The sequence below is a fragment of the Grampus griseus genome (assembly GCF_964374135.1).
Source record: "Grampus griseus genome assembly, chromosome: 3".
NCBI lineage: Eukaryota > Metazoa > Chordata > Mammalia > Artiodactyla > Delphinidae > Grampus > Grampus griseus.
In genome coordinates this window covers 70398957-70423663 of record NC_139019.1, presented here as the reverse complement: position 1 = coordinate 70423663, position 24707 = coordinate 70398957, and the positions used below count along the sequence as shown (strand labels likewise).

At 37.9% G+C, this 24707-nt stretch overlaps 1 protein-coding gene across 13 annotated transcripts in view; it reads left to right on the top strand.

Annotated features, from left to right (window-relative positions):
- The window catches only part of MEF2C (myocyte enhancer factor 2C), a 169475-nt gene that overhangs the window by 4857 nt on the left and 139911 nt on the right, over positions 1-24707 (top strand). For 9 of the 13 annotated variants that reach the window (XR_014296445.1, XM_082649823.1, XM_082649820.1 and 6 more), the window contains one exon: positions 11733-11819. The gene's annotated coding sequence lies outside the window, so the exon portion shown is untranslated. Of the gene's footprint in view, positions 1-11732; positions 11820-14825; positions 14945-16057; positions 16350-24707 lie in introns of those variants that run through there. The other 4 variants (XM_082649828.1, XM_082649825.1, XM_082649827.1 and 1 more) reach the window with 3 other exon arrangements.

Sequence of the window (24707 nt, the reverse complement as noted above, 5' to 3'; positions counted from 1 at the left end):
CCACCATGTCAGCATTCCAAATAATTAAAACACCAGTATTAACCTATGAAATCAGCAGGCAAAACAAAATCACTTTGTAATACACTACTGTCCGGCTGGCCATATTTTTCCCACTTGGGTAAATGGAACATGAAAGGTCTTAGCCTCAAAATGATATTATCACTCATAGCTTTGAACTTTTCAGTGTGTTCTGTAAGGCTGAGTTGACACAAAGGACTTAATGGTCATTTAATGTTTTCAGTTTTATGAAATGGGAGACTTTAAAATTTTTTTTATTGAAGTATAGTTGACTTACAATGTTGTGTTACAGGTGTACAGCAAAGTGATTCAGTTATACATACATATATATTCTTTTTCAGATTCTTTTCCATTATAAGTTATTACAAGATATTGAACATAGTTCCCTGTGCTATACAGTAGGGAGACTTTTTTTTAACCAAAAAAACATTCACTACACTCACTGCTGCAAGCCAGCATGTGAATATGTTTGTTCGCGTCAGAAAAACATTGGTACAAGAAACAGGCGTGGCAGAGAACCCCTAATCTGAAGTGTTATAAATGTCTGGACCCAAGAGAGGTTAATGGAAGCAGCTGGGTATGGAGAGTGGTTAAAAGGCTGGGAATGTGGATCCCTGTGTTGCCTGGGATGCCTGTGCTGTAAAGACCCCTCATGCCTAGTAATTACTCGGCAGACAGAGGTAATTACAAGGACATAAGGAACATTTGTATTGATTGAACGCCTCTTTCGTGAAAAGTCACATTTCTTAAGTGATCAAGAACAACGCTAGTCCTGGGTTTAGGGAATCTAGGCTCACAGCAGCTGGCAGTCACTGAAGCATGCACGCATTTGTAGGCCAGGAACCTCTGTTCCTGAATCCAAAGCTCATTTTACAGGTTTTGCCGAGATTCTGGAATCCAAGGAGCATATTCCACCCAAGAAAAGATAAGCACTACCCCTTAGATAAGTGAAGATGAAGAAGTGTACAGAAACTTAAGAGAATCAGGTCTTCACACTGCTTAATCAGTTTTCTAATTACCATGGGCAGAGTATATGTGACACGTCTTTTTTTGCTTGTTTATAATATGAACCAAGACAGGCAATAGAAAAATTTGTACCATTTTGAACTCTCATTCTTACTATTTTGAAAGACATTCACTAACTTAAAAGCTCCATAAAACTTGTTAAGATGAGTTGGGAGAACAGGAACGAATAATGGAGAAAAGGGAAGGTTATGGAATTAGGACTTCACAGATTTTACGCTTACCCCTACATTAAGGCAGTGGTTTGCAAACAAAATGTACATTAAGAGACAGCGGAGGAGCTAGTTAAAATGCAGGTTCCAGAGGTTGAGGCTCAGCGGGCCTGCCGTGGGGGCCAGAAATATGGGCACTCTGATAAACTGTTCTCTGTGCTCGATTGTTCAGTCCTCACTAGAGCCTTCTCTTCTTTAAGAGGGCAGTTCTGGTGCTCGCTTCGGCAGTACATATACTAAAACTGGAACGATACAGAGAAGGTTAGCATGGCCCCTGCGCAAGGATGACACACAAATTCGTGAAAGGTTCCATATTTGTAGGGAACAAAACTGAGTTATTTGTGGTGAGGTGGATGGACCTAGAGACTGTCATACAGAGTTGAAGTTAAGTCAGAAAGAGAAAAGCAAATACCGTATGCTAACACATATATATGGAATCTAAAAAAAAAAAAAAAATGGTCATGAAGAACCTAGGGGCAAGATGGGAATAAAGATGCAGACCTACTAGAGAATGGACTTGAGGACACGGGGAGGGGGAAGGGGAAGCTGGGACAAAGTGAGAGAGTGGCATGGACATATATACACTACCAAATGTAAAATAGATAGCTAGTGGGAAGCAGCCGCATAGCACAGGGAGATCGGCTCCTTGCTTTGTGACCACCTAGAGGGGTGGGTTAGGGAGGGTGGGAAGGAGGGAGACGCAAGAGGGAAGAGATTTGGGGATATATGTATAGCTGATTCACTTTGTTATAAAGCAGAAACACACCGTTGTAAAGCAATTATACTCCAATAAAGATGCTAAAAAAAAAAAAAGAGGTCAGTTCTGCTCTACAGTAGCAAGAAACTGGAACTTAGGGCTCTCAGGTCCTGAAAGATCAAAGCGAACGTGTGGATACAGCTATAGATGTTACATGTCCACTGTTACTTACTGTCTGATATAACTGTGCTTAAGTAGTTTATTTATTTTACTTATTTGCATGTGGATTGGCAAATGATAAGGTTCACCCAATACTAGTGATAAGCCAAAAATCATTCTCAAGTTCTACTTAAGTTTCAGGCACTGGATACTATAGCTTGAAATCTGAAGAATGGCTTGAACTGACTCTTCAGGCAAGTCATGAAAAAACAGCACAGATAGTGCTTCTTTTAAGTATGCATGCATACACATTCAAGTTTTGGAATACTCAATTAGTCATCACTGACCTATGGAGTTTAAGAGGTTACAGCCTAGTGATAATGTAAGGAAACCACAGGCTTTAGTCTCCCATGTGCAAGTCATTTTTGTGGCCATAGTCTACACAAACTAGAGTCTCACAGCTACATAAGGTGAGGTGAGAATGTGTGGATGGATGAACACAAATCGTTCGCAAATACTAGATAAACAAGGCAAGCATGTGCTTTATTCACTGTGAGTTAACCACCATTGTAATCAAAGAGTAATTATAGTGATTAATAACAAAAATAATCATAGAAACTCTTCTATGACCATATTGTCTACAGTATACATCATCGATTGTTTAGAAGTAAGCTCCTTTGTTAGTGGTATTTTATTTGGAAGTGATTCAGAGAAATAGAAAAATATTATTAATGAAACCCTATGGTTGTGAAACAAAAAATGTAGCTTTCCAAAGCAATGAAAAAAAATCTGATTAATTGTTAATAACCAGTTGTGTCGGGGGTAGGGGGGCTTTGCTGAGTTTACAACCGAAAATAAAAGATTTACAGCTGAAAGGAAAGAGATGGAGCAGAAAAGATGAAGGAAAGACGAAAGAAGGGGAAGAGGAAGGAAATGGAAAGATGGGAGTAAATCTATTGATGAGCTATTTAACTATTTCTGAAGGGGTCAAAAGGAACAGAAAAACTGTAGAGTGTTTCTTATGCATCCCTCTTTAAGTAGTGTTCAAATTTACTTAGAATCATATTTCTTCATTTCTGAATAAAGTGATTCCATTCGATATGGATGCTCCATATTTACAGGTTTAATGCTATACAAGGTTGGAAAATATTTATGTGCCCCATCTTTGCACATAGCAAGATGCTTTATCAGTGATTTCACAGAGGAGATAAAGGGCAGAATGCATTTTTCCCTCCAAGCTTGTATCTCTCCCCAGCCCCTCCAAATTCTTCCCTCATCCAGGTAGCAACACTATTCTCATCACAAGGTTCTTATACCCCCTTCAAGATGTTTCTGGAAGAATAATCACTAATTACACCTCTGTTGGCTTTTGGAGTGGGGACAGAAGGGAGTGCACACAGAGTGAGACCAAGTGACAACCCAGTAGGCTGTGGCCCATGGGACCTGCAGTAACTGTGTGCCTCCTATGCAAAGAGGGAACAGAAAAGGTGACCAGAACAACAGGTACTAAAGAGCACCAATTTTTTTTAAATAATAAGTGGACAATTTTTCAAGGATCAGGATATTTTGCTGATAGAGAACACGTTTTCCAATCCCAACCTTTTCAAAAACAATAAAATTTCTTCCTCAAGTAAGAGCCAGGCTTCCCACTGATTCGCACCCAGGACATACCTATGTCAGCAACTGAAATGGCAGCGGGCAGGAGGGAGCTGAGACATACTGAGAGTCTCCTCCCCAAAGCATCTCCTGACCAACACAGCAGGGAATTTGTGGAATCTGTGTAATCACAGATACTCCTTTGGATTATAAACTTTTTTTCAGAAAACTTTTGAAGAGAAGTTCATTGAAAGGAGTAACACGTTTCTACTGCATCACTAAGTAAATGGGGTTGGAGTGCCTGTCTCCTCTGGTAGAACACAGTCCAAGAGAATTCTGGAACGTAAAGAGACTTCTGAGGAAGGAAAGGACCTTGTGGGTCACGTCAGGGAAAGGCCATGCTCAATAAAGAGCTATTATTGATTTTAAGAATTGCTGCTGGGTGAGTAGAGCATGCCAGAGTGAAAGGAGGACAAGCTGAAGGTGAGTAGAGGGAAGATGGCGACACAAAGACAAGCCTCAGCAGCCTTACCACACAGATAATGTTGATTTGAAAGGACTTAAAAACTCAGATTTAATAGGAAGCCACTAATGTACATTTATGCTAAGTTTCCTTCAATTTAAGAGTAAGATTATGTAATCAATAAGCAATTTAGAAGATGTGTGATGCCTTATTCTGGGCAAATGGATATATAATTATTTTCATAAATCTGACAAAATCAAATATGAATACAAAAAAAAATTCTCTGAGAAGAATGTTATATGGAACACTGACGAGGATAATATAAATTGGTCACCCCAAAACATAAGACTTCTTGATATAATGTATATTGGTTTGATCAACATACTGTCTTAAATGTTTTATATTTATTTCAAATATGAAATGCTCTAATATGAAATAAAACTGCTTTGAAACATGAAAGCTGATAGAAAAGAAGTCAGCTTCTAAAATTTGTTAGATAACTGACATTGAGATGTTTTTCAAGAATATGTGATAGCCCTCGAAAATGAAATAGTATAATGATAGCTAACATTTATTGAGCATTTTCTACATGCCAAGCACCAAGCGGCTACACAAATACAATTTCATGTCCTTTTGTCAGCAAAATTATCATCCAGGGGAGGTTCTGCCACTTTCCCCATTTTACAATGAGGACATTTAGAAAATTAAGGTCAAACAGTTATTAAGCATCTGAGACTGGATTTTAACCCAGGGTCTCTGATTTACTCTTTCCTGTCTGTTGTACATTCTCTGGAAAGGTATTTCCCACAATGTTCATACAATGATGCACAACTTTTCATTAGTGAAACTGATTTTTTAAAAGGTGATCAGACCTTTCATGAGTGTTAGTCACTAAAATGTCTCCTTAAAGGCTACACCACATTCATATTAGGGACACCCTTGAAATTTCCCTTTTGTATCTGCGATTAGTGTCAATTTATGAGGCAGATATCAAATAATCTGCTGCTTTATAATCACATCATAGTTTCTAACAAGCACCTTGTTCATTACATTTGGTTTGGATTTAGTTTTAGCAACAAATTCATCCTTAATGATAATGATTTGCCAACAATCAGACTGTTAAGACTGCAGAGCAAATTCCTAAGTATATTTCTGTTGAGACTTAAATGCAAAGACGTCATTACTGAAATAAGCAAATAACCTCCTAAAGCATCTACCTTGAAAGGGATGACACACGGTTAGACACATATTTGTGAAATATTTTCTGGTGGGGAAAAAAATATCGATTATATCATCTCCTGCTCTCATCATGCCTGTAAGTGAGAAAAGTTTATTATGAGTATAATGAATCAGTATAGCATTGTAGCTAAAGGCATCTATTGGAAACAAAGCAACATAGTTTCACATCCTTTGGCACTTAAGAGCTATGTGACCTGGGGCAGGTAATGTTACCTCTCTTAAGTTTTCGTTTTAAACCTATATAAAATGGAGAGAACAGTACCTTCTAAAAGGTTGTTGTTTAGATAAAAAGAAATAAAGCTTATAAAGCAGTTAATACAGTATTAATCCAACACTGATAAGTAGTGAGTGGCCATTAAATATTACGCACTCTGAACTTACTTATTTCAACCCACATTCTAATAAGATAGTGTTATTTTCGCACATATACTGCAAATATATCTATATTAATAATATGAATATTATTTATATAGAAATATTTAGCTACAATTTATTTTAAAAACCCTCTATAAGAAATCAGACCTCTTTGGTTTGGGTCTTTGACCCAATGAACTAATGTCCACTGGTAAAACAAACTGGTTTTAATCACTGACTTAAATTTTAAAGTTTTATGGCATTTTACTTTTAGTTCTCATCATATTCCAAAATAATTTAGAGAGACTTTATCCCAAATAATGAAAATTAATTCTCTCTCTACCTAGTAAATTAGAATATAGATATAATTATTTATCTCCTTGTTTTTAAATCTAGTGAGTATTGGAAGCATATAAATCTATGCGTGATCTTGCCTTTTTGAAAAAATACAATTTTATATTGTTTTGCTTGGTTTAAAATTTTAGCTTATAAATGAAATATTTTAGAAATAATTTTTAAGTTCTCAGCTAAGTAAAAAACCATCATTTGGAAAATTACCTAGAGAGGAAACAAGGTAATGTGGTAGCTTTATTTTCTCCTTTCAAGAATCTTTTGTCTTAACTTGGTGTTCTTAGTGAGGAGAGCTAACATGAACACCACATATAAAAGGCTTATTAACGATCTTTGAGTCTGTTTTTTTCCTGTAGTGCATATTTATACCTATCATGACATCAATAGGAATCATACACATCCAAGTGGGACTTTATTAAATAAACAAAAAAATGCAAAATGCCATGGTTTCTGTTTTTCAAGAAGTGGCAAACAGTCTCCTAGACATAGCTGTAAAGATGATTATGTGTCCAACACAGAACTACTTCTAGTAGTTCCCCCCTTCCCAGCAGGCCTCTGCTGAGCCCCGTTGCCATAGATGGCCATCAGACATTTGGAATGACATCAGGAGATAATCTGAGCAAGCTCTGCCCTAAAGAATTCAAGCTAGCAGGAGACCAAAGATATCAATGTCTTCTTGGCTGACAACAGCATAAAAAGGTCAACCAGGGTGAAAAGAGGATGGACGTGGAGTTTCCAGCGCCTTTTCAACAACCAAGCAGCTAACAAGTATAAGGAAGCATACCTCAGGAAAACAAATAAATAAATAAAGACAAAGGAAGCCCAAAAGTATCCTAGAGGCACCATTCCTGTGAAAGGGAAATAAGGCAACCTAGAGCCACTGAGTCAGGAAATTTTAGGATTAAAGAGCTCTCTATCTCTTGAAGGTAAAACTCACAAACAGATCTCGTCCAGAACTAATCCCCACCTCTCTTACAACCTACTTCTCCAACTTTTTCTACTGTGACAGCCCAGTATGGGTGAAGATGGAACTTAATGGTGGAGAAGTAGAAATCCTTTGCAGGAGAATAAGAATGGCTAACTTTTACTGCAGTTTACCACTTTCCTAGCTCTGTGCTTCACACTGAATAGCTCGTTGAATCCTCATAACAAAGTTTTGAGGGTAGGCACTTTTAAGTTCCACATTTTATCCATGAGGAAACTGAGGCCAAAGGGAAGTTCAGTAAGTTGTGCATAACCATACAGTTACCACGGGATAGACCCAACTGGCTTTTGATCACATAGATTCTCCCTAGTCAGACTAGCCTTTCATTAGTCAGCCATGGAGAGGTTGAGGTTTCTAGCACACTGCAAGCACTTGAAGAATTTAAAAGATTTTCTCTTAGGCTATCAGATTTCAGGGAAAATGGGAAGAATGCTTTCTACCATGAACCACATGCAAATGGTAAATTTGTAAGAGAAATAAGACATTAATTCAAATATGCATCAGCTCAGGAGAAATTCAAGCTTTAAAAAACATTTTCTTGTTATTTTTAAAAATTATTTATCATTCATGAGTACTCTTATCTGAACACTTAGGGGTCCTTCACTAAGGGTTAACTTAAAAGCTAATTACCATAAATGGCCAGAATTAATACCAACATTTCACCCCAAAATAGCAAGAAGAAATATAGGGGATAATCATGGCAAAACCAACCAACCAACCAAAGCATTGAAGTTAGAAAGTTTGTGCTTTGCCTCTAAATCTGTATAATATCTTCTGTTGTCTTTCATGTCTCAAATAGTGTAATTTGTAATTAAGTTTTGTTCATGTTATAAACCTTTCCAGTCAAATGCCACCCTAGTGATATCAGTCTAAGACATAATCAATATATCTGATAACACCTTCATCGAATTTGAGGAAGATTATGCTTTGCTAACAATTCTCACCTTATGTAACACCTTTCCTCCCTGCCCTTAAGAGTGCTTTCAGCTGTAACTTTAAAAGGATAATTCCATTTCCTCAGAATTTTTTAAATAGAAGTAAGTACAATATTATACCAATTAGTCTCTTTAAAAAGGCATTATACAAATCCAGGACACTACCAATAATAAATTTTTAGTTTGGGAGATAGCATCATTCCCCATACACCTTATTCTTTATTAAATGGAATTTCTTCCTGGAAGAATACTTAGAAATATTTTTCTCTTGTAAAAGGGAACTGTTGTCTAAAATCTTCTGTCAGGTCACCTTTCTGTAGAGTTAATTTGCTTCACTAACCCCAGGCAACTGCCCTGGGCTGGCACAAAGTGTACTATACCCTGTCAGGTGACCTTATCTCCTTTCCAAATTGATGTCATGATTTGGGGGCACATCTCTTAACTTCCCTTCCTTGTAAAAAATTAGTTACTGCATTAAGTGTTCCCTAAGACCTCTTTCAGCAGGAAGATACCGAAATTCTGACTTTACAACTTTTCACACTAGTGCCAAGAAATACAAATGCCAAGAGTGTCCTAAAATTTACTGGTATCATAAAGCAGGTTCTTTCTTTTTTAAACCATATTCATTTGAAATTCTATAGCAGCACATGCCAACAGAACTCTACGTAATGACGGAAACGTTAAAATCGGGCAGTCAAATTAGGTAGCCACTAGCCGCCTGTGGCTATTGAGCTCCTGAAATGTGACTAGTGTATCTGAGGAACTGATTTTAAATTTTATTTAAGTTTATTTAACTCAAAGAACCACAATGTGGCCGGGGCTGCCATATTGGTAGCAGCTTATAGCTTCAAGAACATGACAAGATAAACATTCTACACCTTTAATTTATTCAGCCAGGTACAGCACTATGCCTTTGGAGCACTAATCTTCCCAGAGCTCCAAAGACAGAAACACAGCACAGGCATTTCCACTTCGTGCTGATAATTTAGCAAGAGATCCCCGTACTGTTCTCACGTGCAAACCAATAAAGAGAGATGGAAGAGGAAAGGAAATTTGGGGGATTTTTTGTGTTTTCTCCCTCATATCCCATTTCTCCTTGTAGTTTGTGGCCTTTCTCTACCCAAGATGCGTACATATCCACTGAGGGAGCTTCACTGTTAGAGCCAACGGTTGGTTGCTGGTTTTTTAAAACAGTCCTATGGACCCCCCGAGAGCTTGGGCTAATAAATCAAGCTCGTGGACCCCCGTCCTTTCCTCCCCGTGTGCCAGGTGAGAAAGCAGGCTGTCTGGCGCTGGACCCGGGCGGCGGCCCGACCTGCGCGCACCACCCCTTCGCTCTCCCAGGCTTGCGAAGCGCTGCGGCGGAGCGCTCGGGCCGCCTGTGCCGCCGGGCGCCGACAGCGTGCCAGCGCTTTGTGCACGTGCGTGGGTGGGCTCACTCTGTGCGTGGCTCGGCGCTTGCGCCCAGAGTTGCGGGGTCGTCTTTCGCCAACCGAGGGTAAATATCCTCCAGGTCCCCCCACCAGACCAGTAGGGCACCTCCCCTGACGCCGCCACCGCCCGTTTCCAAAACCCACCCACCACCGTTGCGTCCTCCTCCGTTCCCGGGAGCCCGCCACGCGGCCTCCTCGCCAAGCCACCGGCCGTTTGCCTCCCCCGCCAACCCGCTCCCAAGCGGTGACTTCCCCGCTCTAGACGCCACCCGGTGCACGCCCCACCGAGGCAGCTCGGCCTCCCCTCCGCGCGCCCAGGCCCAGCAGGCCCCCAGAAGGGCCAGAGCCCGCTTCCTCCTCGCCTGGGGCGCTCGCACGTGGCGCACTCACCCCCTACCAGCTGCCTCCGAGCTCTAGACACGCTCCCGGGAGGGAGCCCCCGCTCAGCTCCGTCCGCGCGGGGAAAAGTGGGTGGGGGTAAGTGGAGACCGACACAGAAAGGAGGGTATAGGTGGTGAGAGCGGTGTTAGAGGGGAGGACCGGCAATAATTGGCTGGCTTTGCGGCTGCTGCGCCTCTGCTGAACGCCTAGCCAGCGAGGATTCACTTTCCACACAAATCAACCTGAGGGACTGCTGCTGCCCGCAGTCAATAACTCAGCGGACTGAGCTGCTGAAACTAGAGGCGTCCCGGGTCTGGGTCTTTAAAAGGGGCTGTCCGGACTGAATCCCAGCCTTGTTCTTCCCAGACAAAGGAGTGGGCGCCAAAATGCAGGGCGGTATTTTTAACCCCCATGCCTACCCCGATCCCATGTAAAGATCTTTTGAAATTAAAGGGCACACACATAGAGGTATCTAGAAAAAACAGTTAAAAGGGGAAGTGTGAAAATCCTTTCTTTGAATTGAAGGGTTCTGTGATATTTCAAGAAATGGGTTAGAATCAATGTTCTGAAGAACATTTAACAATTTTGTAAATAAAAGGTAAAGTCTATTAAATTTAGCCATGCATATGGATACTTTTTAATGAATTCGCAAGAAAATTAGTGATCAAGCCTTATTTGGGCATATACTGATCCAGGAAAAGGAAGAAATGTAATTTGTAGTGGCATTTTAAAAAGCTTTAACATAGCTTTCAGACATTATTTCATGAAGATTGCATTTCTGTAAGGTGAAAAGGCCCTGGGAGATGTGTATTATGATTCCTGCTTAATAGACTGTAAAACCAAGCAGAGCTGGGAGAATGGTAATTCACCAGGTCACCTAAGTACTGACTACCAAGTTGAGACTAACTCACTGTGGGCCTGAGTCTAAAAGACTAAACTCACCTAACACCCCTAAAATAAAAGTGGCCAAAATTCTTCATTTCTCCTTGACTGTGAAGCAACTTAAAAATAAAAATAAACTTAAGAATATCAACCCAAATATAGAGGCTTTGTAAGTCTTAATGACTCTTGACTATGAAAAGTCTTCTTGCTAATACAAATTGGAAAATGGTTATTGACCTTCATGGTCTGATATGTCTCAAGGTTGGGAGGACTAGACCATTCTGAAACCAAGGAAAAGTCCATTTGTGTGTTCAAAGCCATTGAAAGCTGGCTTCAAACGGAGACTAGAACACAAGAGCCCTTGTCTGTACTCAGTACAGTTAAACACTCCTTGGAAGGATCAGGTATTATTGGTAATAGAATTCATTAAGTGTACTGAATTCACATCCTTAATCCCAAAGTATTAAAATTGGCTTTTAAGCATATAAAAAAGCCCTTTCAGCAACTTTAGTTGCAACTTCAGTATCCCAACTAGACAAATTTTGTTAGCTTGAAATATGATGGATTTGACTTTCTTCCTTGTAATTCTTCATCAGATATTAAAATATACAAAAATAAAGATAAATATAGGATCTTTAGATATGAGATAAAGGATATGATTAAACCTTGGCTTGGAATAACAAATCCTTTTTATATTGCAGATTCTCAATCACAAGCAGTCCATATGGTGTATACTGTGCATGGACTGAGGCCGTACCTAAAGAATTTTTGAAATTTAACTATTTGGCACTATTTATATTACAGGTTATAGGTATTATCACAATTAATGATCATTTTAATTATTTTATATTCAATACACGTTCATTCGGTTTAAAATTAGAATTAACATTAATGTTAGTTCAGATTAGAAGTTTTAGAAATAAATTAATCTGAATGTATTTTGGTATCAACATTCTTTAAAAAAAATTTTTTTAACTATTTACCTTGTACTTATGCATTTTAAGGTGCCAAAGAAGAGTTGCAAACTGTGAAGTAACTTCTATGAAGAGATGAAGTGAAGAATGGAAGGCAAATGACTGTATGTGTACGTGGTAAGTGCTTCACATTTGTTATCATCCATCACAAAGTTAATTCATAAAGGTAAAACTGCCACAAACTCTTTGTCATTAAGTACTTATAATGTTAACATGTATAAAAGTGATAGAGTCTTGCATAACCATTAGGTGACTTATCATATAGCAATACTATACCATTTTGCTTAAAGCTCTCATGCCACCTTTCAGGGCATACCTTTGCAAGTCTGTTTTACAATTAATCCATTTCAGGGGAAGTTTTGTATGTCATCTCTACTGTAACTATAAAAAGATATAACATTTTTTTATGCTCTTGGAATTTGTATCTTACTATTTTTTATATCTGAACTTATATGTTCAGTTGTCATGTTTGTGTTGAAAGTATTCTGGCTGAAGAACAGATACTATACAGTTGAATAATATTGAGGGGTAGATTAATCTATAGACTTTCTTCATTTTAGGGTGGGTTGCTGTGGCAACCGCCCCAGCTTACTTCAGAATAATTTTTTAAAGCTCACTTCAAGAGCTACACCCAGCGTGGGCCAAGCTTAAAAGCAGGCAGACCCAGAGCACAGGTAGACTGCTGATTTAATGTAGGGAAGTAGTAAGAAGTGGAGGGTGGAGTAAGATGATATGCAACCCTGAACAGAAATTAGAAATGAGCTTTCCCTAGAGTTAAATCCTGAGTCATGCTCTCTGTAACTTCTGTGGCACTTTAGTTAAATATATTGCTAAACGATTCTTTGGGGGAAAAAACAAGTTAATATGTATTTACATGTTTAATAAAGCACTTATGATACTTATTTAATGAAGGAAATATTTGGTGATTGGGAAGAAAAAAAGCTGGTTTAAATAGTACATCAGTCCCAGACATCATTTTCTCTTACAGGAAGTGTCACCTTTTATTTAACAGGGTAGGCCACTAGCTTCCGATTGGCTTAAAGGGTATAAGAATTTTCTACTTTCCAATCATAGAACTGGAATAGATTGGAGAAATCATTTAACGCGTAAGCAAACTGAAGCCCAGAAAGGACACGCTCGTTAGTTGGGCACAAATCTTGAACCAGAGAATCCAGGCCTCCTAACACCTAGTACATGCTTCTCCCGACACCAGAAAATACTCTCATCCTAGCCAAGTACCATTTGGTGGCCAGGATCAGGATGATTTTGGTTTAAAAAAAAAAAAAAATTCAGAAGTATTTAAAGATGAACACAAAGCATGTCTTGGATTAACCACTTTGTGGATTACCAGTGAATAATTTTAAGTCTCAGGCGGTTTTCTTCTATTGTATATTTCTGCACACTTCTGTTCCACTTCAACTATAAAGGCTCATGGGAGGGAAACAAATGCTAATATTAACTTAGGTCACACATAATTAAGAAGCTAAATCTGCTGAGGGGAATATCTTATATTTTAAAAGGCCAACTGTGATATAATCCAGATCTAAATTGTTTTCAAACTATCCACAATGTGGGGTTATACATACATTTGAATGCTTGTATTATCATTGATAGTTATGGGTTTGTTATAATGTTTATTATTAAATAATTCTTAAAAATGTTAAAAGGTAAAACAGTTTTCTTTTTGAAGGAAAATAAAACTAAAGAGTACTGTGGTGAGAGTCATGTATTGCCTATGTCTTATTTGCTCATGTAAAATAAGCTGTTACAATTCATTATGTTAATTTCAGACATTATGGCAATAAACAAATGTTCCTACAAACAATTTGCTTTGTCAGGACGTTTGTGAATCTCGAAAAATTAACTTCCACCCTGTATAGACGTATCTTAGTATTCAAAATGTCAATGCACCTTTAAATTTTTGGATTTTTTCTTGAAGTTGTACCTTAAATGAAAACCTGATACAGATTATCTCTGCCATATTATTGAAATGAATTCATGGTAGTAGCAAACTCACCAGATGAAAAGCAAACAGGCAAGCAAATATATTGTAGATACTAATCTGCAAGAAATAATAGTGTTTCAGATAGTTTTTGCTTTGTGACAGTTTGCCATGCTCTCCTATAACAATGGCAAAAGATTCATCGATTCTGGGCTGATAGTCACAATGAAGATGAGCCAGAAGCCTGAAGATTATTCAGATCTAGTTGTACTTGCCTGTAAAATCAACCTTCCCCTTTCAAGTGAAGCCTTGGGGCAGACACCTAAATGTTGAGCCCACTCTTCTGAGAAAAGCTACTCAGATCAAATAGCCCCTATAATGAAGAAGGAGGCTTTTTGATTCACACTGCCCTCATGCATTAAAATAGTCTGGAGGCACAGTGCAGAATTTAACGGGAAATGGAACTAGTCATTGAGTTAAACACATAGTGCTGAGAGGAATTTTTTTAAAGTGAGGAAATATCTTTAATTAGCTAGATATTTCAGTATACTACTATTGTGTACTCTGGTACATTCAGTATTTTTATTTCCCCAATGTATTTTCTCTTCTTCTTTTCACAATATTAAAAATTTTTAATTTGGTTTAAACATTTTATATAGTCTGTAGTTCTACTGGCATGTAATCTTATCTTTTCATGGTTTGTGTACTAGTTGGTATATTTTATCTTTGGCTTTATTGGGCGTGGTGTAATTGGATAGGGAGAGGAGGTGCTCAATCCCTAGTAGCCTTTCCTAAATCTTGAATATTAACCTTTTTTCTTTTTGATAAGGAAAAGTATTTACTGGGCTTAAACCTTAATATAAGTATCTTCCTTATCAGTCTCTATTGCTGCTTCCTGTGCAGCTGAAACTCTTCAGGATAAGTGAAGTCATCAGCTATCGGATAGGGAAGCCTAATGCATTTGGGAAGTTGGTTTAGTTTACATGTTAATGCCTTGGATAAAATCCAGTAAGGTGTGGAAGAGATATTGTGGGAGAAGGGAGGGGGAAATCTCCGAGGAAGCTGCCGCCTCGGTAAATATTTCCAACCTGATTAGAAAGTTCATGGCCCGGAGATGAAGTCGAGAGTTCAAATACTGGTAATCCTTTTATTATTTTGTACATTACTAACACTTGAGAAGCGTTTCGGCTCCCTTTCTAGCCCTCCAGCCTCTCAGGGCCGAAACCCGCGTATTCTGGGCGTGAAGGAAAAGCGCGCTGGAATCGAGTGCTGCAGACATCCTGGACTGGGGCTTTTACGCGTGAGTAACGGAGGAGCGCTCGGACCGGTGGAAGAACGAAGTGGTTAACGCGTCTCCAAACTAGTGGGGGTGGGGGGGAGTCACAAGAGCAGCTATTAGGGTCGCGCTCCTATTGGTCAGAGGAAAGATCCCGACTTTAGAAGGACTTTCCTGCGGGCTGGCTCGCAGCGTCCCCGGGGAGCGAGCGCGCAGCATCCGGAGACTCGGTTCTCCGAGCGTCCTCAGCGGCGCCGGCAGTGAGCAGGGAGCCGCCGCGAGCGGCGTTGTCTTCATTTCGAGCAATAAAGAATTGTCATTAGGTTTGCGTATGGCATGTGCCATTACCCCACCGTAAAACTAAAATTAGCAAAATGTCAGGAATGGAAAGATTGATTCACCAAGATGCAATTATCATTTAAAAGTGCTTGATTGAGGTACTGATGTTCAGTGATTTATTCTGCATACCATATACATAATTAAAGTAGTGTAGTGGAGTAATTTATCAATCTAGTTGAGACGGGAGGGGTGAGGAGGGAACTGCTGTTATGTTTGTTTTATTAAAATGCTCCGAGGTCTGGTCCCGCCCCACTTTTGCAAGAGTGAAACTGATGATTTCTCCAGCTCCTGAGAGAGAGAGTCAACGGTTTGGGATTGTGAGGGAGAGAGAGGAAGAAGGCAGCGCGAGGCAAAGGCAAAGGCAAGGACAAAATAAAATAAAGGACAAGAAGGCAAGAGGCACTTCATGGGATGTGCTGCTTAGAACCCCAAGCCGCGTGCTCCGTTTTCTCTGCCACCCCCGCCTCCCCTCCCAACATCCTTCCACTCCCCCCGCCCCCCGCCTTTTTTACGCGATGTTTCAAAGGCTGAGAGCGGCTCGCCTTTTCCCATTCGTCTTCTGTCACTTCCTTCCTGGACGCAGTTTTCTGGACGAGTCTGGTTACTTTTAATCCTGCGGGCCGCTGAGAGCCACTTTCTCCTCCTCCTCCTCCTCCCCTTCCTCCCCCTCCTCCTGCTGCTTGGAGCGGCCTCGGCGCGCGCGAATGCGCGGCTCCGAGCGCGCCTCCCCCGCGCGCGCTCCTTTCGCGCGCGCGCGCGCGCACACACACACACGCACACACACATACACACACACACACGCACACACACACACATCGTCTCCAGCTCTCTGCTCGCTCTGCTCGCAGTCAGACACTTGAGCACACGCGTACACCCAGACATCTTCGGGCTGCTATTGGATTGACTTTGAAGGTTCTGTGTGGGTCGCCGTGACTGCATGTTTGAATCAGGTGGAGAAGCACTTCAAGGCTGGACGAAGTAAAGATTATTGTTGTTGTTGTGTTTTTTTGTTTTTGTTTTTGTTTTTTTCTGTCTCTCTCTTAAGAAAGGAAAATATCCCAAGGACTAATCTGATCGGTTCTTCCTTCATGTAAGTACCTCTGACATTTCTCCAGGAAATAGAAATAGCCGGGGTATTGTCTCTGAAATCTGCATCATTATATTCCACGGCACTGGGTCTATCGCTGTGCCTCTTTGAAGGCTTGAAGTTGAGGCTTGTTGTGCGTTCTTTTCTTAGATTCCATGATTTCCTTGTGTGTTGCTGAAAGTAACTTTTTAGATAGTCCTATCTGTTTGCCATCAGTTATTGAAATCACTCCTGACTCGTTCTTGTCACATCAGTGTGTTTAAAGTTTCATGAAGTTAGTTCACATCATTAGCATGTTTGATATGGTGGAGCATGTGGAACCTGGTGGACTTTAATATTTCACAGAATGTTCCGTGACCTTGAAGTACATGCCTTAAGATTTAGCTGTTAGTTCATTGTGGAAAGATGCTCCTATGGGTCCCACTAAAGACTGATTTGCTTTGGGTTATGCTTCTGAGCCACTAAATCTTGGGATTAGTTTGAGCTAAAGCATGGCTGTCTGTCAGAGTATACCTTTGTGCATCTCCTTCCATTACCAAAGTGCTGGCTTGATAGAGGGCTTCTTAACTGGCGTAGACGAAAAGTAATACACTGGCCATGGTAGTCTACACATTTCACAATTCTTGTTGGGATTTCAGTATGTGCATTGCTCTTTATATCAAGTCAAATACATAGCTGTTTAAAAACAAATAAGGTTAAGTCACTTAAATTGCCTTCTGTTTGGACTTTGGATGAAAGTTACCAAACTCAGTGATAAAGTTTGGCACAAAGGAAGTATATGTAGACATGGCACATTGTTCATTGTGTTATTAAATATTATGCAAGTATTTAAATTTAATGTTAGTGTTATCTCCTTCCCAGAATATGGCTATTCATTCTTAAAGGAAATTGTATGTCTGAAACATGTCTGAGACTATTCTAGGTCCACTAGTTACCATTTTGGGAGAAAAGCCCTCTCTCTTCACATTTTAGGAATGTGTGTCTTTTGTATAAAATTCCTTTATATGTAAATGCTGACAGTATAAAGCAGAATCAGGCTCTCTGCCAGTTCTTTAACGGTCCTCAGTGGAGAATTGCTTTGACACAAAGTGCATTTTACTATTGTGAATCTGATACTAACTCTAATAGTAACTGTCTTGTGAAATAGTTAGTGACTGCCTGTATTTTCTAAGTGCTATAAAAGGAACTCTAGCTACCTCATTATACCAGTCAAAAAGAGCGACCAGCCTCTTTTTCACTGGCACCTTGCAATAGAATTGTGGTTGCAGAGTAAAGATGTTTATGTAGAATATAATAACTCCAATCCCTAGAGACTTGGTAGGACATGGAAATGTGACCACCTGTGAACCCCATTTAACCTCTGTATGCATACTAATTTTAGCTTTAAAGAGATTGACAATCTCCAATTTGAAACTAAAACATCTTATTTCATTTTAAAAATAATATCAGTTTTGACCAGTCTTTGAAAACGTTGAGTATGTACCAATATGGCACAAGGAGTTTTGGTTGAATATAAAGCAGTTAATAAACCATATATTTGTCTTCCAGTATATGCATGAAATTATTTATTAAGTTAAAGAGGTAGTTCTAAAGCAAGTAGATTCAGAACTTGACAGGTAAAAGATGTACATGTCTAATGTCCTATCTCAAGAGGGAAGAAAAATCTCTAAAACTAAGTATCTCGTTCTCTTTGTAGGAAAGTATATTTGGCTACGTATTAGACTTCTAACTCAAATCTAAAAGTTTTCATCAAAACACACGTTAAACTCAACGTTTGTTTAAGATATGGTCCCCTAGTCGAGTTAAGGAGACAATAGTTGGCAGTTATCCTTACTTCAGGTTTTACTAAACTTTATAAAAATCTGTTTTTTACTAATGTAATTCACACGGCTTTGGAGTATTTGTGGCATATTTTCCGGACTTCTTACTAAAGACAGTATGTTACCTCATTCATTAATTGCTCTATTTACATTCTGATTGCTGTGGAATATAGTGAAAGAGAATATTAAAGATGTAACTTTTATTGAATTTTAATCTGTTTCTGGGGTTTAAGTAACAAATGAGCACTTTATAACGAGTCAATGTTCCAGCTTTCCTGAGCTGTTCCTGCTTTAAAAGTATGCAATCATATATGTTAACTTTTCAGAACAAAAACATATCAACATTAAATACATGAAATTTAAATAACAAGGACTTTACTATACCTTGCCTCTTTTCTTCTTTGTAAACATATTCAATTTTCAAAATTTGGGGGAAGGGGTTCATTCCATTAGGGAAAAGGGCTATCTAATGATTCAAAATTGAATCCTGGAAAAGCATCATGTTTTACATTTTTCAGATGTCTGTGAGTGTCTTCCTTGGCCCTCACTTTACCAAATCAATAAATTGCATAACACTACAACCATATCTTTCCAATAAGTGATTTATTGTATTTAAACTTCTTTTATAAAAAACTGAGCTAAATAACTGCTCGGCATATGTTAACATTATATTTCAAAACTTTCTTCTGTTTATTGTAGTATATTTTGTGGGTTTATTTCCCAACTCTACGTGCGGTATATTTTGAGTCTATGAAATCTCAGAAAGTGGCAAAAATGAGGAAATATCTGTGCAGCAACACTTGTGCTTCATAACAACAAAAAAAAATAGTTATTAAACAGAGAACCCTGGCTTCAGGGACACGATTCAGAGCAACATGGAAGAATTTCATATGCAATTAAGGATCACAGAGTGGACTTTAAAGAGACAATTAATAAAGTTCTACTTTTTTTTTCCAAAGCACATCCTCTGAGAAAACACCACACAAATTAATATCTAAAACTTATAAAAATGCACATATTCATTTTATGAATGCAGTGATTGCCTGGACATAATGAAAAGATTTCATCACTGGTGCTCAGTCTGTGTGCTGCACGTGGAAGGGTAGGTGATTAAGATCCCGTCCTCAGCACTGTACCTTAATCTCATGGGCGCGTGGACTGCCCTGCACTCAGTAAAGCCTGACTGTTCACCGAGATCTGTCATCTTTAGGAAATCAAACCAGATTACAGAGGCGATTCACAAAACCAGGAGCGACAACAGAGTCTGTGCACCTTACAAAAGGCGGATTACGCAGTTCACATGTTATTTTGATAGGTCAAAGATAAAAGCTGATTGTTGAGGAACGGCAAGACACTCCAATTTCAAATGATTGCTAGATAAGTATACCACGACCCTGTTGCTTCATCATTATGAAGAGCCATTCAAACAGTAGAAAACTCAGTTTTCAAATGACAGGCTTTCAATAGTGAAATAAGAGAAAACGTACTTTTTATATACATCCTCATTGCTTTCATTTTAAGTTCCATCACTTCCTTCTGAACAGACTTAAAGTTCTGGATGCTATATGAAAGTTATTATTATACGTCTTAATTGCAGTAGACATTTTCAGAGGCATTGTAGAGAGCACAAAACAGAATTTGCCAGAAATAAAAGATACTCTCATGGTATTGAGTAACCGAGCAGAAAATGCATGGTAGTCAATAGCCATTATGTTATTCTGTTACCAAATACATTCTTCACAAAAATGTGGAATTACATAGTTAATGAATCCATACATTTGAAATAGATCTTGATAGGTGTTTATTCGTCAAATTATATCTATTTCATGAATGTTTTATAAAGGTCATTCTTTACAAGATATGCTGTTTTCAGAGAGATTATTTCAGAGAATAAAGTTTTGGTTTACATAATAACATTTTGAAAACCCCTACTCTTTACGCATCCAACTCTACAGTAATTTCTTGCTTCTTTAAAATTTGAAGTCCTTTTTTACCCAACTGATGCCTCCTAGTGTTTCACACAATAAAACACTAATGAGTCACCCATAAATGTAAACATTGCATTTTCATTGCCTACATCTTCTGTGATACATAAAATTAATATTTATGTGTTTAATTTTCTGTGCATTATTATAATAAGATAGGAAGTTCCAGTGAATGAGATGTTTCATGTGAGTGGATTTGTGGCACACACTAGCAGGTTTTCTTTGACCATAACAATATCTTATTAAGTTTTAATAAGTTTATTACCTTCAGGTCCAGTTTATATATTCACTTTATATCCACTCTTATTCCAAGTGAAAAACATAGGCGGAGTAGCAGAGCTTCCATTTTGTAGGCCTGGAAATTATATAGCTGAGCTCATCCGCAAATGCCTGATGAACAAATTGCAAAAGGACTAACCGTTGCATTTAAACACTAGAATACCTTAAAAGAGATAGAAAATTTTGCTCACACTGTGTCTTTACACTTGCAAATTTCTATGTAAAAATGGAATAAAAAAAAAAGAGGGTTTAGGAAAATTAAAAGATAAATGCACAGATTCCCACAAGTATGGAGTGTGTCTCCTTATTAGAAAATAACAATTAAAAAAAACTTGCTTTGGGAGCATAGTATTCTACATAATAGAAGAAAAACTTGTTGGAAGACAATTTATGACCAGAAAATTGTCAAATGAGGTGGAAGTTAGTGGATACCAACTTTGATGTGAGTTTTCTGTCATTAGGATGGTGAGCGTAGACTTTCAATATTCATGCACTTCTGTGATTTCAGACAACTTTCTGATTCTGCTTATGAAAGATGGATACTTCAGTTTCTGAGTATTTTTTTCTTTAAAGTATTTATGAAAGAGAGGAGGCATTCGCCTAATGTCTAAAGTTCAAAGGATGCCCTCAGAAACCTGTAACATTTATGGGTCTCCTCCTGAGTTGTCATACCACACACAAGTGCACAAAAACACTCACAGATTTCGTCCACTAACACAAGTGTTCTGAGCGTCCAAACATAGACACTAGGCTGAGACTGAACGTAGTTCATTTCCGTTACCTCTGTATGCATCAGTTAGTTGTCCTGATTCAGAACACACGCACTTTAACAATATTTGACTCTCATTTAAGATTTTCTAATTTGGTCAGTAATACAGTGCTATTCCAATTCTGTGCATGTTGGACATATTTCAAAGAATGTTAGGGGGTGTGTTTCTTTCGTTCAAGGAAGCAAGCATGTAGAAAGGGGTGGACCTTTCCCACAAGAGCCACATTTCTTCCCTTGGAGAATTGAAGCAAGTATGCAGTATGTAAGTGAATAACAGCATGAGAAAGAAAATAATTTCTAATCATGTGCTATAGTTTGTGAGCAAAGGAAACTGTCAGGTTTTTCTTAAAAGCAGTTCTTATTGATAACCTTTCTCACACTGAAAAAAGTCTATGCTGAAAAAAGTCTGAAAATTTTGTTATTTTAATATTAACTTCTATAAAGTACACTAGAATTAATTTTTCTCAAAAGATTTCAGTAGTAACTATTTTACAGATGTATTGAGGTATAAAGAAGTAAAGAGAGCTAAAAGCACCCATTCCCTATCTCTCTTAAGAATAAATAGATAGCATCAATATTCTTATGTTAGTTGTTTTTGTCTGTGCAAGAAAAATAATTAAAGAAAATTCTGTAACAAAGAATACCATTGAAAAAATAAGGTTATAGAAAAGATTATCCAATATAGCATTATCTCACATTTCTTTGGTATTATTTTAACATTAACTACAAAAAGGAAAGTCATATTCCTACTAAGTATGGAAATTATATGATACCTGTTGTATACATATTTGGGTTTGAGGTGATAACATGAGTAGCATTCATTTATCATCACCATAATGCATTTGTTGTACATTGTCATTGTATTGCCTAAGTTAAATCTCTGTATTTATTTTAAAAATATAACCAGTCGTAAACAAAGTTCAAAGTATACATGAAGATTATCTTTTGAGGATATTATAAACGAAATTGGTGATATTACAAGCGATAAAAACAGTAAACTTATTATGGGCAGATTTCCACAGGAATCATTACTCTTTAATAATGCAGATGTTATAGAGACTTTATTAATTCTTAATGCTGTAAATCTGAAATGAATGGAGCAATGTTGTTCATCCTGCAAGTGGTTGCGATTCATGTAGAATGACAGTGCAAATCTTCTAGTAATGATTTAAGTAAAGTACCTTAAACTTGTTTCTAGAGACTGGAGAAACTGATCTCTGAAGCAGTCCCTGGTGAGAACCTGCTTTTTCCAAATAGTATCCCGAGTGTGGTCTGGTTTTCCTCTTGTATCTTGTTGTCATAGATAAGATGCACAGGAAGAATTCATATAAATTGTTCTTAGATACCATGGATCTCTAGTATATTGGATATAAAAAGCAGTAGATAATGGTCTTGATAGAATGCGAAGTGTTTTTTAAAACAGCTAACAACTATCCCTCTTGCTTTTTCACACATCTGTGATTCTTTCAGCGAGTTAGAATGATAGCAAGAGAATGCATCTTTCCCCGAACCCCGGAGATAGGCAGCTTTGGTTTAGATATGCTTATTTATTTATTTGCAAAATTAGAAAATAGATTCACGAATGTAAATAAGTGGGGACAGACAAGGAAATTAGTCTATTACTTAATAGAGTAAACATGACTTTTTTTAACCTTCTAATTAATTGTTGACCATGCGTGAGGTATACAACCAAGGCTTATTATGGAAAGCTGGTATTATTGCTGAATGTAACATGAGGGATTGGGATTTCTTTAAAGTAATTTTGAAGATGTGATTATTTAGCAGAAATATTCACTGGAGCATTTTATTTTTAGAAATCATGGTCACACAAGGAAGCCTTTATAGGACCGACTACCTAATTGCAGTCAAAAATCTCTTTAATGAATGAACACACACACACATACAGAAGAACACACATTTTAAGAATATAATGGCCCTATATTTTTCCATTTTTTTTGCCACATTCTTTGTATCTGAACAGAATGTATGTGTCTAAGCAGATGTTTTAAGTTATATCCTTCATGTAGGTGAGTCTGTAAATGTACCATTTAACTTAAATGGCTTTGTGGGAAGGTAGTTTGAGGAGTTTAAAAAGGGGAAAAAAAACCTCCAGTTACTATAGTTTCAGCTCTTTCTTTTTAAAAATAGTAATTACACTCAGGATAAAGAAAGAAAAATAAACTCTTTTAATTCTTTGTAACATCCACAGTTTCTAAGGTAGAGGTCTGATGTATTTTTATTCCTGAATATGCAGGGCAGGTACTGGCAGCAGAGCTACAAAATGAAAACTTCCTGGCTGCAGACCAGATACAGCGCACAGTGCCACATCATAAACTTCCCCTCTTCTGTCTCGGAGTGATTTCAGCCCGATGTAATGTCCTTTTTTCCCCTTGCGTAGGCTAAGGACCAGAGAGCCTTCTTCCTGGGCAATCGCTTTGGGAAAGGAAAAGCATAACGTTTCCCTTCTATAACTTGAAAACTCTGCCTCTTAAATCACTAAGACATTAACTGCAAAGTGGATTCAGTATGTTTCCTTTTTCTTCCCATAGAGCAGTTTAGAATGCCTAAAACAATAGGTGTAAGATAGAAAATGAGCCCTCTTCTCACCCTCCCTCCTCCAGCACATGCAGGCCCAATCAGATGTCTGTATTTTTTTGTTTTGCAGAGAAAAATATAATGGTTTCTTTTCAATGAAGCCTGTGCCTTATATTCCAGATATGTTAGGTCATTTTGTGATGCAAATTAACATTGAATGGTTTTTGTACTTATCTCGGGAAATAGCAATGTTCTACCACAATACGTGGCACTACAGTAATTTTTATTGATAAACACTCACACTTTTAATGATTACTAGGTCAAAATACAAAGGGAGAAAATATGGGCTTTAGTTTTCAAATTTGGTTTATACTCTTCATTTGAAAGGTACCGTGTAAGTAATGTGCTTATTACTATGCAAAATACATCAACTTCTAAATATCTGCATTAATATTCTTTGCATTTGAAACTGTAGTCTGAAAACTCGTACTTCTCCTTGTAAAATAGAGTAAAAAATTGTTAAAACCAGTCTTTAATTACCAGTTACATTTTCAGCCGTTACCAGTGTGATTTTTAAAAATAATTTCTAGCTGCCATGGCTCCTTTCAATCAGTGGTAGAATTCTTATTTGTGTGAAGTGTAGTCAAATTACTGCCAGCACACCTTTCTAAAACTAGCCTTCTCTTGTAGAAATGTATTAAGTGAGAGCCTTAAGTAGAAAGTGTTACTACATAATAAATATTTGTTCCAACTTTATTTTTAAATTAGATTATTGATTTAATAGTATACAAATAGCATATAAATGTTTGTTTATTTATTAACCCACTAAACCAATTATTAATTGCCTATATAAAATTTACCAGATAAGACCAACAGTTAAACGTAATTTAATTTTATTTCTCCTTAAGCTAAAATAGATAAGAAAGATAATTTTAATTATGTTTGAATATCAAGCACCTATTTTCTGTGGATG